This window comes from Lactuca serriola, chromosome 2, assembly GCF_051521515.1.
Source record: "Lactuca serriola cultivar US96UC23 chromosome 2, Lser_US96UC23_V15, whole genome shotgun sequence".
Lineage (NCBI taxonomy): Eukaryota > Viridiplantae > Streptophyta > Magnoliopsida > Asterales > Asteraceae > Lactuca > Lactuca serriola.
This window is the reverse complement of record NC_136409.1, coordinates 61,027,116-61,038,670: the sequence shown is the minus strand read 5'-3', so window position 1 is coordinate 61,038,670 and position 11,555 is coordinate 61,027,116. Positions and strand designations below refer to the sequence as shown.

General features: G+C 41.0%; 1 pseudogene; it reads left to right on the top strand.

Moving 5' to 3' along the window:
- Positions 1 to 10,204: 10,204 nt before the first annotated feature.
- Positions 10,205 to 10,323, top strand: LOC145091030 (5S ribosomal RNA; annotated as a pseudogene).
- The last annotated feature ends 1,232 nt before the right edge of the window (positions 10,324 to 11,555 follow it).

Genomic DNA, 11,555 nt, shown 5'->3' with positions numbered 1-11,555 from the left:
TAATAGCCAACAAGAGGTCTCCATCTTCTATGATGGGGTCAATGTCACCACAAGGCAATTGCTTGATTCTCAAGGCCCGCTCACAAAGAAGGCGGCCCCGGTAATCAAAGAATTAATTGAAGAATTCTCTAAGCACTCTAGAGAATACCACAATCCAAGAAACGAAGTAAGTCGGGGGGTAGTGAACGCGGAAAATGATAGCATGGCGGCGGTGAGAGCTAAGCTTGATAGTCTAGATCGAAGAATGACAAAAATGGATCAAACAATCCATGCTATTAGGGTAGGATGCAAAAATTGTAGAGGGCCCCATCTCACAAAGGATTGTGATTTGGATGAGAATGGAAATAAGAAAGCTTAAGTCTTCTATTCAAGTGGCGATCGATACGACGAAAATTGGCGAAAACCTAAGAACGAATGGCTACCATACGAAGAGTATAAGAAGGCAAAGGAGGAGAAATACAAGCAGAAGGAGAGGGGACTATACCAAAAGGAAGAACCGGTAGAAAAGAAAGCCGATTTAGAAGATTTATTCACTAGATTCATAGTCGCGTCCAAAAAAAGACACAATGATCACGATGCTGCCATACACGAGACCAGAAACATGCTAAGGAATCAGCAAGCATCAATTCTCAACATTGAGAAACAGCTGGGGCAGCTTGCGCATCAAGTGAGTGATAGAAGACCGGGTCAACTTCCAAGTAACACCGAACCCAATCCAAGAATGGAGAATGTAAGTGTAATAACCTCCAGCAGTGAAGAAGCATTTACAGAAGCACTGAGAATCTCCAAGAAGAAGGCAAAAAAGGTAGAAGAATCGGACCCAGCAAAACTCGATCCGACTCATCGAGTCACTCCACTGGACTCGACGAGTCCATGCGTAAATGATAAAACTGTCAGTTCTTTGAAGCCTTATAATCCTCCTCTGCCATACCCAATCAAAGCCATGCCTGCAGAAAAACTAGAAGCATACAGAACCTTCATGACGCATGTTAAAGCTTTACAAGTTAATGTGCCATTTGTGGAAACAATGCTACAAACACCTAAGTACTTCAACTTGCTTAAGGGCCTTTTTGCTGCTAGGAAAGATTTGGCTGAAGTTGCGGAAATATTGATGAGTGAGCTACCTGAAAAGAAGGGTGATCCGGGAAATATGGTGATTCCGTGCCAATTTGGTAATGAAGTTTTCACCCGAGCATTAGCTGATTCGGGGGCAAGCATCAATTTGATGCCTTTGTCATTCTCTAAGAAGTTGAATTTACCAGAACCAAGGCTGGTGAATATGAAGATCCATTTGGCGGACAAGACGATAATTCATCCACAAGGCATTTGTGAGGATCTCCTTATAAAAGTTGACAATTTTATTTTCCCAGTAGACTTCGTGGTAGTTGATATGAAAGAAGACCCCGAAATTCCAATTGTTTTGGGGAGATCATTCTTGAACACCGCGTGTGCTTTAATTGATATATGTGAGTCTACATTGACATTAAGGGTGGGTGATGAATCTATAATGTTTAAAGCTATTCCAGAAGCCAAGCAAGAAGAAGAAAGGAATGAAGAAATCTCAATTATCCAATTGGATGATGAGATATTACAAGAAGAGCTTGCACGTTTGCTAAAAGAAGATCCAAGCAAATTTTAGATACACTCTGAAGAAGATGTAGATGTTAACAAGGACTTGGAAGAGTTAGAAAAGCTACTGGAAGGAGCCAACTCAGAAAACACCCAAGAATTGATGGAACCCGATCAGACTCGCCGAGTCACCATAATGGACTCGACGAGTCCAGTCGAATTTGACAAAAACTTGGCCGACTTAGATCTGTTTGTTACTAGTTCTTCACATACCTTGAATTTAGATATTATTCGTGATTCTTTAGAAGAACAAACAGCAGAAGGAGGAATCGGAATGAAAGTTCAATACGCCGATGTAGCATGTCTTGATACGATTTCGTTTGAAGATGGATTGAGCATAGGAAAGGATGAAGAGACAAAGGAAAGGAGGGTGGAAGCTGATCAACCATTCACCACTAAACCTAAAGCACGCACCATCACGAAATATGAAGTAATTAAATTTAAAGAGAAGGAGGTGCAAGAGAAGGTGAAAAAGAATGGGGTAAAGAAAAAAAAGAGGAAAAGGGAAGCCCAGGCAGCTGAGGATGATGCTGTGAAAAGGAAAAGAGATGCATTGAAAAGGGCTTACAAGAAGAAGATTCACGCTTACGAGACCAAGTACAAATCACAAAAAGTTAGGCATGCGTTCCCGATGCTCGAAGATGACGAAACGTAGATGGGAAGGAGTCTAGCTAATGACTCCTTAAAAAGAAGCACTTGGCGGGAGGAAACCCGTTATTTAGAGTTTGCTTTCTTTTACTTTTTAGTTTTGTTTGAAATTTTTCTTTCGTTTTTAGAATTTTAATCATCCAAATCATCGGACATGTCTGCTTGAGAGTGTGCATAGGCTAAGTGTGGGGTGAAATGATTTTAAATAAATAGCAAAATTTTGAAAATTATGAATATTTTTTGCAAGAGACTCGCCGAGTCTGACCATGACTCGACGAGTCCATATGGATTTCAGAAAATTTTGACATCGCGACCAGGCTCGCCGAGTCTGACCTCGACTCGACGAGTCGGTATTATTTACAGAAAAACAAATAATGTTGTAATTACTTTTACAACTGGTAACTAGGGTTTTAACCCTAAGAATCAGTTTCTTTTCACACACACACTCGCCGTGCATCTCTCTCTCAACTCTCTCTCAAGCATTCATCTTTGTTCTTCAAGTTTTCTTCAAATTTCTCAAGTATCATCTCAAAAGGTAACAAATTTCTTCTTGTTTTCTGTTAAGAACGTGATTATAAGGCCATCTATGGTAGCAATTGCATGAAAAAACCCGTTTTTGGAAAGTAGTAAATTTCTAGGGTTTTGATTTTTCATGAATTATGTTGTTTAGAATGCTTATTCTGGCCTTAATACCTTAATACTATGTTCCTAGACAAAACCCTTGACCTAATTTCCAGGTTTCATGGTCAAATTTCCATCGACCCGCCGACTGACTCGTGCAGTTCGTGCGACTCGCCAAGTCGTACCTGGACTCGACGAGTCGAGTCGGGAAACATATGCATGATGTTTTTTCTAATTATACTCTGTGTTTTGTGTATTTGTTTTGCAGAAAAGATGTTCAGAAGGGGGCAAAGTTCCAGTGGCAACCAAGGGGACTTTCCTTGGTTGAATTTCCCACAAATCGAGTCCGCTTCGACATTGCGGAAGTGGAAGAAGATGCTGGGTGACATAAAGAAGAAAGAGATCTATGTGCCCAACCGGATATATTGGGATTGGTTGCAGAGTGTTCGCTATGAGGAGGAGTTAGCTCCTTATCTTTTGAAGGAGTTTCACCATGAAGGCGAAACAATGGTTTGTGACGGGTGGAGCCGGTTCTTCTGTATTCAAGAGCCGGTTTATTTGGAGCTGTGTTTGGAGTTCTTCTCCATGGTATCTTTCACCGGGGGAGTGGATGCTTATCTCCCGTCCAGCTTTAGTTTCTGTCTTAGGGGAGAGTTTCATCAAGGCTCTGTGGTGGATCTTGCCTGTTGATTAGGGGTTTATGATCATCCCTTGGTCTCAACACCCATCTTTCGGGCCTTTTTGGCACAAACCCATATGGTGTTTCGTGAAGGAGTTACGAGCACGAGTTGGTGGAATATAATTGGTAACAAGGTCTATATTCCGAAGTCAGCACAGGAGGGGAGCATTCGATCCCCAAAACACCGCCTCATTCATCGTCTCATTTCATCCACCGTCAACCAGCGAAAAGATGATGACAAGGTGTCTAACCTTGATGTCTTCTATTTATGGAGCATCATTACGCCCGGCGTTTTTTGCAACATTCCTTGGTGTCTAGCTTCATATGTCTCGGAGGGTGCGGTCAAGGATCGCAAAACTTCTCGAATCAATGGTGGGATGTTTGTCACCCAGTTAGCCAACTCATTCGGGTTGATGAACCGCGGTGCGTGGAACTTCATGACGATGATCCCTACACCTCCGTTCAATCCAATTCTTTTCCGGAGAGCGAGGATTATTGAAGACTATGGGGGGTGGCCATTATGCCATTCCGAATGATGATCCGGTTGTTGGTCTCGAAGCACCGGGGAGGAGGGTTCGTTCGAGGAGAGAGCGGGATGTTGAGAAGGAGCCGCCGGTGATTCCGGTTGATAACGATGAAGTACCAATGGATTGGTACAATGTGGAGATGAGGCGGCTACATGATCAAATGGCGTGGGGTTTGAATTTTAGCAACCAATCTCATATCCGACTTTTTGACCACTTTAACATTCCGCACATCGATGGTGGTAACTTTCCACATATTCCATCATGGGAAGAGGTGATAAGTGCAAGAAGTGGTGCTGGAGGAAGTGGAGCAGGGCTAGATGATGATGATGAGGAGGATTGATTTCTATGCATTTTTATTGAACAATTTTCAATCTTTTAATTTTTGTGTTTGTTTTTTTTATTTGGTTTGTTTGATGTTTTTAAAACTTGCTTTTGATGTTTAATTGATGTTTGATGCTTTGACAATTTTTCAGAATTGAATTACGAGTGCTAGCTTCAAAAAGGGTTTAGAATCATAGAATCAAAGTGAGAAAGAGAGTCAAGAAAGAGGAGCGTTAGAGTTAAAGTATTGAGTCCGGTCCTTAGAGATGTTGGCAAGGGAGTCTAGAAGTGAATAGAAAGTATAGAGAGTTTATTGGAATCTGGATCAGATGCATAATGCTATTATTTTCATTCAGTGACCAACTCGTCGAGTGCACTAAGCTGACTCGACGAGTCGCCCTTAATTCTCAAAAATGCGAAGATTTCCCGAAGTAACTCGACGAGTCTGGTATATACTCGACGAGCCATTTGGTTTCATGTCGAAGGGGCTGCTGATTTGGTGCTGATTAGAGTACCACTTGACCATTTATTCTTTCCATATTAATTCCTAAAGATCTTATACTGTTTTCCGCGTATTTGGAGCGACCCACACGAGACGAGACACCCAAGGCATGGATGAGATGTTACCATGTCTAAAGTCAATTGATGTTGGAGCTAAAATGAAAGTGACCAACCTATCCACTGCTATCCCAGGGGAGTTTGTTCCAATTCCCTCTTTATTCTCTTTTTATGTTTTTATTATACATAATATGCAATGAGGGCATTGCATCAAATAAGTGTGGGGTAGGGGGTTGGTCACATAAATAGAAAATTTAGAGTCTTAATTTAGGTTAATTTTAAAAAAAAATTTGCATACCAAAAGTATTACTTAGGATCTAAATTAGAAAATTTTGGTAAAAGTAATTAGGATTCCATGTTAGAGTTGTGTTGATAATTGCCTGAAGACCCAAATGTTTAGTTGAGCCTATATAAGTTCTAGTGCATTTGTGGCTTCCTTATTCCAGTGAAATCATGAGACAAAAACACGATCCCGCTCGGCCCGAGGGATACAATATGTTTAGCAGCCTAAACCTGAAATGTATCCAGGAAAATTGTTATCATTAGCCAATAAAGGTTGAGATTGAGCGCCCCTGCTTAAGCATGTAGGATTTGAGTGAAAAAAGAGAGGAGCATGTTAAAAAAAAAGAGAGAATTACAAGAGAAATTGTAAGAATTTTGGAGCAATTAAAGTGAAGATCAAAAGATCAAAATTCCAAGAAATCCAAAAAGTTGAAGATACCCGAAAATCAAACCATAAAGGTGGTGAATTCAAAGAGATCAAAGATCAAATTACCAAAGGAAGTGAAGAATTCTAAAAGAGCTCCACAGTGGTATCGAAAAGTTGTAATTCTAGATTATGTATGCTTGGGTTGCTCAATTTAAAACACCTTGAGGGTAAGAGGTTTTCTGCGGATGGATTCGGAGGGTTGCATAAAATGAGCATAGTTCGGGATGCGTGGGGAAGTGTTTATGAGGATTGTGAGTATTTGGATTATGGGAGGTCTTTAGGAAAAATTTTAGACACAAATGCATGCGTTGCGGTCTTGGCATAATGGCTAGGTTAGATTGGAGTTGTTATATATGATTCTAATATGTTTAAAATTCAGTTTTGCTTGGGGGCAAGCAAAAGACAAGTGTGGGGTATTTTGATATGTGCATAATTGGTTCATATTAAGTATACATCATTATTCATTTATTAGCTAAATTATTGCACATTATGGACAAAAGGTACTTAAAAGTGTTAAATTATGTTTTTTAGTCCAAAGATAAAGCTCGGAAGCGAAAGGAAGCGGGAGAAACAGTTAAAAGATCGAGAATGGAACAAAGAAGAAAAACACTAAAAATGGCACCTACTCGGTGAGTCAGATCGACTACTCGGCGAGTCCAATTGAAGAATCGAGAAGATAATGACCCGGGATCCCAGAGAGTTATCACAATACGGGGAATGTGAGAGGGACTCGACGAGTCACCACTTGACTCGACGAGTCGACTCGTATATTTAAAGATAATTCCACTGATCGATTGAGAGGAGTTCTGGGACGATTCAGAAGTACTTAGCTACGATTGAGAAGCCAAAAAAACCCTAGAAGACGACGAAGGAAGCTAGAATTCAATCCCGGAGAGTAATTGAGGAAAAATTTCATCATTCCACTTATTCTTTTGTTTTATCATTATTGTTAAGCAACTTGACTTTGTTTGTTTGCTGTTATTTACTTCAATTATGAGCTAAAACCTTTAGACTTCTATTTGGGGATACAAAGTTGACAATATGGTTTGATTGATTGGTAGGATTAATTCTAAGTTGGTGAATTTTTATTATTTTAGCTTGCTAAAGAACCTTATGTGTGAATAATAATAAATTTTTTGTTAATAGGAAGATAATTGATTAGCATGAACATCTATTGATTATTGACCTCATATGCTATGTGATCACTATGCTATATGTCTAGGATTAATGAATGTGAAACTAGAATTAATAAGAAAATTGAGTAAATTCATGTGCAAGCTTGTAAGATGACCATCAAACAAGAAGTTAATTAAAAGAATAAATTAGTTAACTATTGCAAGTATAACTTAACCCGAATAATTAATCTAGTGAATTTAATTAAAGTAGACAATTGGCCACTGTTTAAGTTAGTTTATTTGCTAAGGATTAGGGTAGTGAATACGAATCTAATCACTTGAATCGGTAACCAACGAAAGAATTAATCCATTGCACCATTACCTTGAAATCAACCATAGAGTTAACCAAGTTGAACTAAACAGAAGTTCCTTTCCAATTATTGAATCTAGTTAAGTCGTTATTTTCTAGTCTAAAATTAGTAATAGTTAGTAAGTTTCTAGTCTCTTAAAACTAGAGAACACCCCTACTTATTAATTAACTTAGATAAAATTAGTTTTTAATTTTAATTTGCCATTCCCTATCATCGATACCTTGCTTCTTTAGCTATACCACAATTGATAGGTTCACTGCCTTTTGTGTGTTATTTGATAATTAAAAGTAGGTTTAAAACTAAGTGAGTTCACACACATCACCCGACGTAACTCTAGGTACGCCCAGCGTACCTTGGCGACTCCGCGTCCAAATTAAGCGCGTGAGTACGCACAACGTACCCCTCTGGTACCCACAGCGTACTCACTTGCTACAAACCCTCCACTCAAGGACTAGACATGCCCTAACAATAAAGAACAAGGATGAAAGGAATATACCTGAATTCTCGGGGTGTTACAATAGTGATATAAATAATGAAGATTTTCTAATAATTATCTAGATAGTTCGTATAATAATTATTTTCTTACCCCAATTCTCGCGTAGATAACATGGCTGGACTCCATCCCCACAGCAACCCGTACCTTCCGAACGAAGTCATTGCTGGATGGTTTGGAGAGGAACCAGAGAATGATCATCCGATTCCTTTGAATGATCACCACGCTGAAAACCTCGCGGATGATGATAACTCCGAACCCAAGGTTGAGAACCTACCCCAGGAAGCTCCCTTTTCAAATCCTAACCCTCGTCCGGCTTTTCATGGCCCGACGCCTCCTTGGGTAGAATGCTTGGAAACATGGAGCCAAGGACAGGATCAGCCAATTCTATTTGATGGAGACCGAAGCTTTTATGACCTGAGCAATGGGAGCTCAGCAGACAGAATCTTGCCAATCCTAGTGCCCAGAGTGGCCAGAAATGAAATTCAGGGCAGGACAGCCCTACATCAAATCACAAAAGTGTCGCCAATGCGAGAATGCATACCCTTCGCACCATTCGTCTGGAAGATGCTCGTGAGAGATCTGAAAGAGACCATGATACCCTGCTTCAAGCACTGGCTGAATCTCGAGCCGAAGTCATAGAACTCCGAGTACGCCAGAGGGTGTACGAAAGACACCTGCTTGATATGGAACGTCAACTGGCTGAGCTAAGAGTTCACCAGAGGGATGATCGTCACCAGTAGGAGATACTTTAATTTCCTTCTTGTTTTAAAAGAACTGTGTTCCTGTCTATGTCGTATGTGGCATTTTTCTATGGAACTGCCTTGTACTGTAGGTACTTTTAGTTAGGCCTTTATGCGGCCAAAACTTTTGCTACTCCGGATATGATGTAAGACCTTTTTCAAGGTCGATTTTCCCTGAACTTATTACATCTTAAACATCGATGATGTTGATAGTCGGCTAACTTCCGTGTCACGTTTTGTTCAAATACTCTCATCATACTTTCATTGGAGTCTATCTGAAACATGCTTTAGTCAGGTCATTGGACTATAGTAATTTAACTGCGGAGACAGTTCCAAGTCTCTTTTAGTGGTTGGATCATGTTATTCACCAACCAACGATACCTCGGCTAGAACGACAAACATCTTGAGACCATTGTACGAACTTACTTCCACTCTTTGCTAGGACTACATCATAGGGATGCAGGTCGAACCCACGAGAACACACTTCTATTCTTTACAGGAGCGATCGAACTACGTCTAGGTTCAACCATACTCGCTCACAAATTCATTTTCTTTCCATGAAACAGAATCATATCACCAAAGAAAAACGATCCACCCATCAACCAAACACCAACTCTTCAGATTGATGCAAATACCTTTCAAGCTGCAGTCTCGGCTGCTGTGTCAGCTATCCTAAACCACCTCAATGCTAACAACGCGAATGTCAGCGGGATTGTTAACAACAATTCCAATCTAGGTAACAATCAAGTAGCTCAACAAGCAACAAACTACCACGACACCCTGAGTCCCAAGACCAAGGGTAATAAACGGAAGTGTTGGGCTAAATCTAAGGACAAATCGCTTCGAAGGGAAAACAAGAAACAACCACCGGTAACGACCTTCACAGCCACGACATCGGTACCTCCTACTACCATCCCTTCGGGTATCCCAATTGTCCCTAACCCAGCTAGACAATATGCTGGAAATCTCCCAAAGTGCAGCAAATGCAACTATCACCACCGGGGACCTTGTCGGGAGGTGCAGTGCTTAAACTGCAACAGAAAGGGACACACCATACGTTACTGCAAGATCCCAACAAGGCCGAACAACCAAGTGCCCAACACCAGTGTGAACCAGGCTTGCTACGGTTGTGTCAAGGTGGGTCACTACAAAAGAAACTGCACAGAGGCAGCGAATGCTGGCACAGACGGAATAATGGTACCGATCACCGGCGCAGGGAAGACTACTCTTGACCCAGATTAAAGTATTTAAGGCGTTTGTTGTAGCAGACTCATAAACTAATTAGAACTAGTGCAACTAGAGTCTTATCTTTTGCGAGATCCCATCAGTTAAGGGACCCTCGTGCTGCGTATACTTGTCTTTTGTGGTATACTTTGTTCACAGCAGTATTCCTATAGTTACTCTAAAAAGTACTGTAACTTTGTTAAAAGTTGCACTGTTGTGTTTTGTCTGTAACGCCTTATGTTCAAATCTAATGTCTTTAGTTTCCGTATGATTCTGACTTTATCATACGACTTAAGTCAAGTCGATCCACACAGTAACTGATTCGTACGTACATCTCTTTCTCTGAAAACGCCTTTCTAGCGAAGCCGTCATTCCAGAACACCAAAGTACTCATTCATGGAGTACCTCATGTTTCTAATCCTTTCTGAAGGAAATCTCAGCACACCTTCCCGAAGTACCACTCATACAGACGGACAACTTAACGACTACTCAACAATAGAATTATAAGACCAAGCTCCTCACCTTTGAGAGCTCCAGTCTTATTCTTCAAGAAGAAAGACTTCAGCGGGTGCGATCATACCATCACTAATGCACCGGATCCCATCAGAACTCCGCAGTTAAGCGTGCTTAGGCGAGGGTAATACTAGGATGGGTGATACCCTGGGAAGTCCTCGTGGTGCATACCTCGACAGGACTTCCATTAGAAATCATTACCTTCTGCCACACATAGATGAATTGGTTGACCCACCGCAAGGAACTATTTACTTTTCAGAAATAGGTATGACATCCGAAAATCATCAATTATGAGTTTTAAAGGGGGATGTCCCGAAGACAACCTTCCAAACTCGATGTAAACACTACGAGTCCGTAGTGATACCCCTTGGATAGGACCAATACACCCGTAGTATTCATGAACTTAATGAATAGGGTACGCCATTCTTACTTAGATCAGTTCGTCATCGTCTTTATAAATGACTTACTTATCTACTCTCGTAGTAAGAGGGAAATCATAAAGAGTATATACAACAAACCCTAGAAACATTACGATCAGAGAAGTTTTACGCAAAGTTCTCTAAAATGCGAGTTTGTAGATTTGAAGAGTCAAATTCCTAAGACTCATTACCAGTAATGTGGGAATTCTTGAGGACCCTGCCAAAAATTAAAACTGCTGAGAAATTGTCAACACTGAGAATGCCGAAAGGAATTCGCCAGATTCTAGGTCTCGCTGACCTACTGCCGAGAGTTCATTCAGGACTCCTTGGGGATTACGAAACCTCTTATGACTTTGACTCAGAAGGGAGTGACCCTTGACTGGGAAGAAAAGCAAGAGGAAGAAAACCTTAGAATTTCAAGTAAGAGGCCAATTCCTTTTGGAAATCTCACTCTGGGAAGGCTTGATACGCTTTCAAAAGCGTGGTAAGCCAAATCCAGAATAGTTAGGACCTCCGAGATTCTTGCTAGAATCAGTCTTGTAACTCACAAACCCAACCTACACCACGAACTCAGTAACGTACATTTTACCCTTCACGTCTCGAACTTGAAACCGTACCTTTCCGTTAGGACTCTTGTACGCCCACTCGAGGAGATCGAGATCAACGAGATCCTCGCCTTCGTGGAAGAACCGTGGTGACCCTCGACTGAGTGGTCAAACGGACGAGGAAAACGCCGTCGCCCCTTTAGTGAAGGTTCGTTGAAATACCAACCGAGGACCCGGTTTCACTTATGAGCACGAGAACAAATCGATTAGGAAGTTTTCCCACCTCCTTGCTCGATTATTCATGCCTACCCCTTTACCTAAGTTCTAATTTCGGGACGAAATTCCCTTTAACAGGGGGATGATGTGACAACCCGAAATTTCCATTCTGCACAACATACCAAGTCAATAGAAAGTTAAACTCATTCCTGCTATCATTTAGC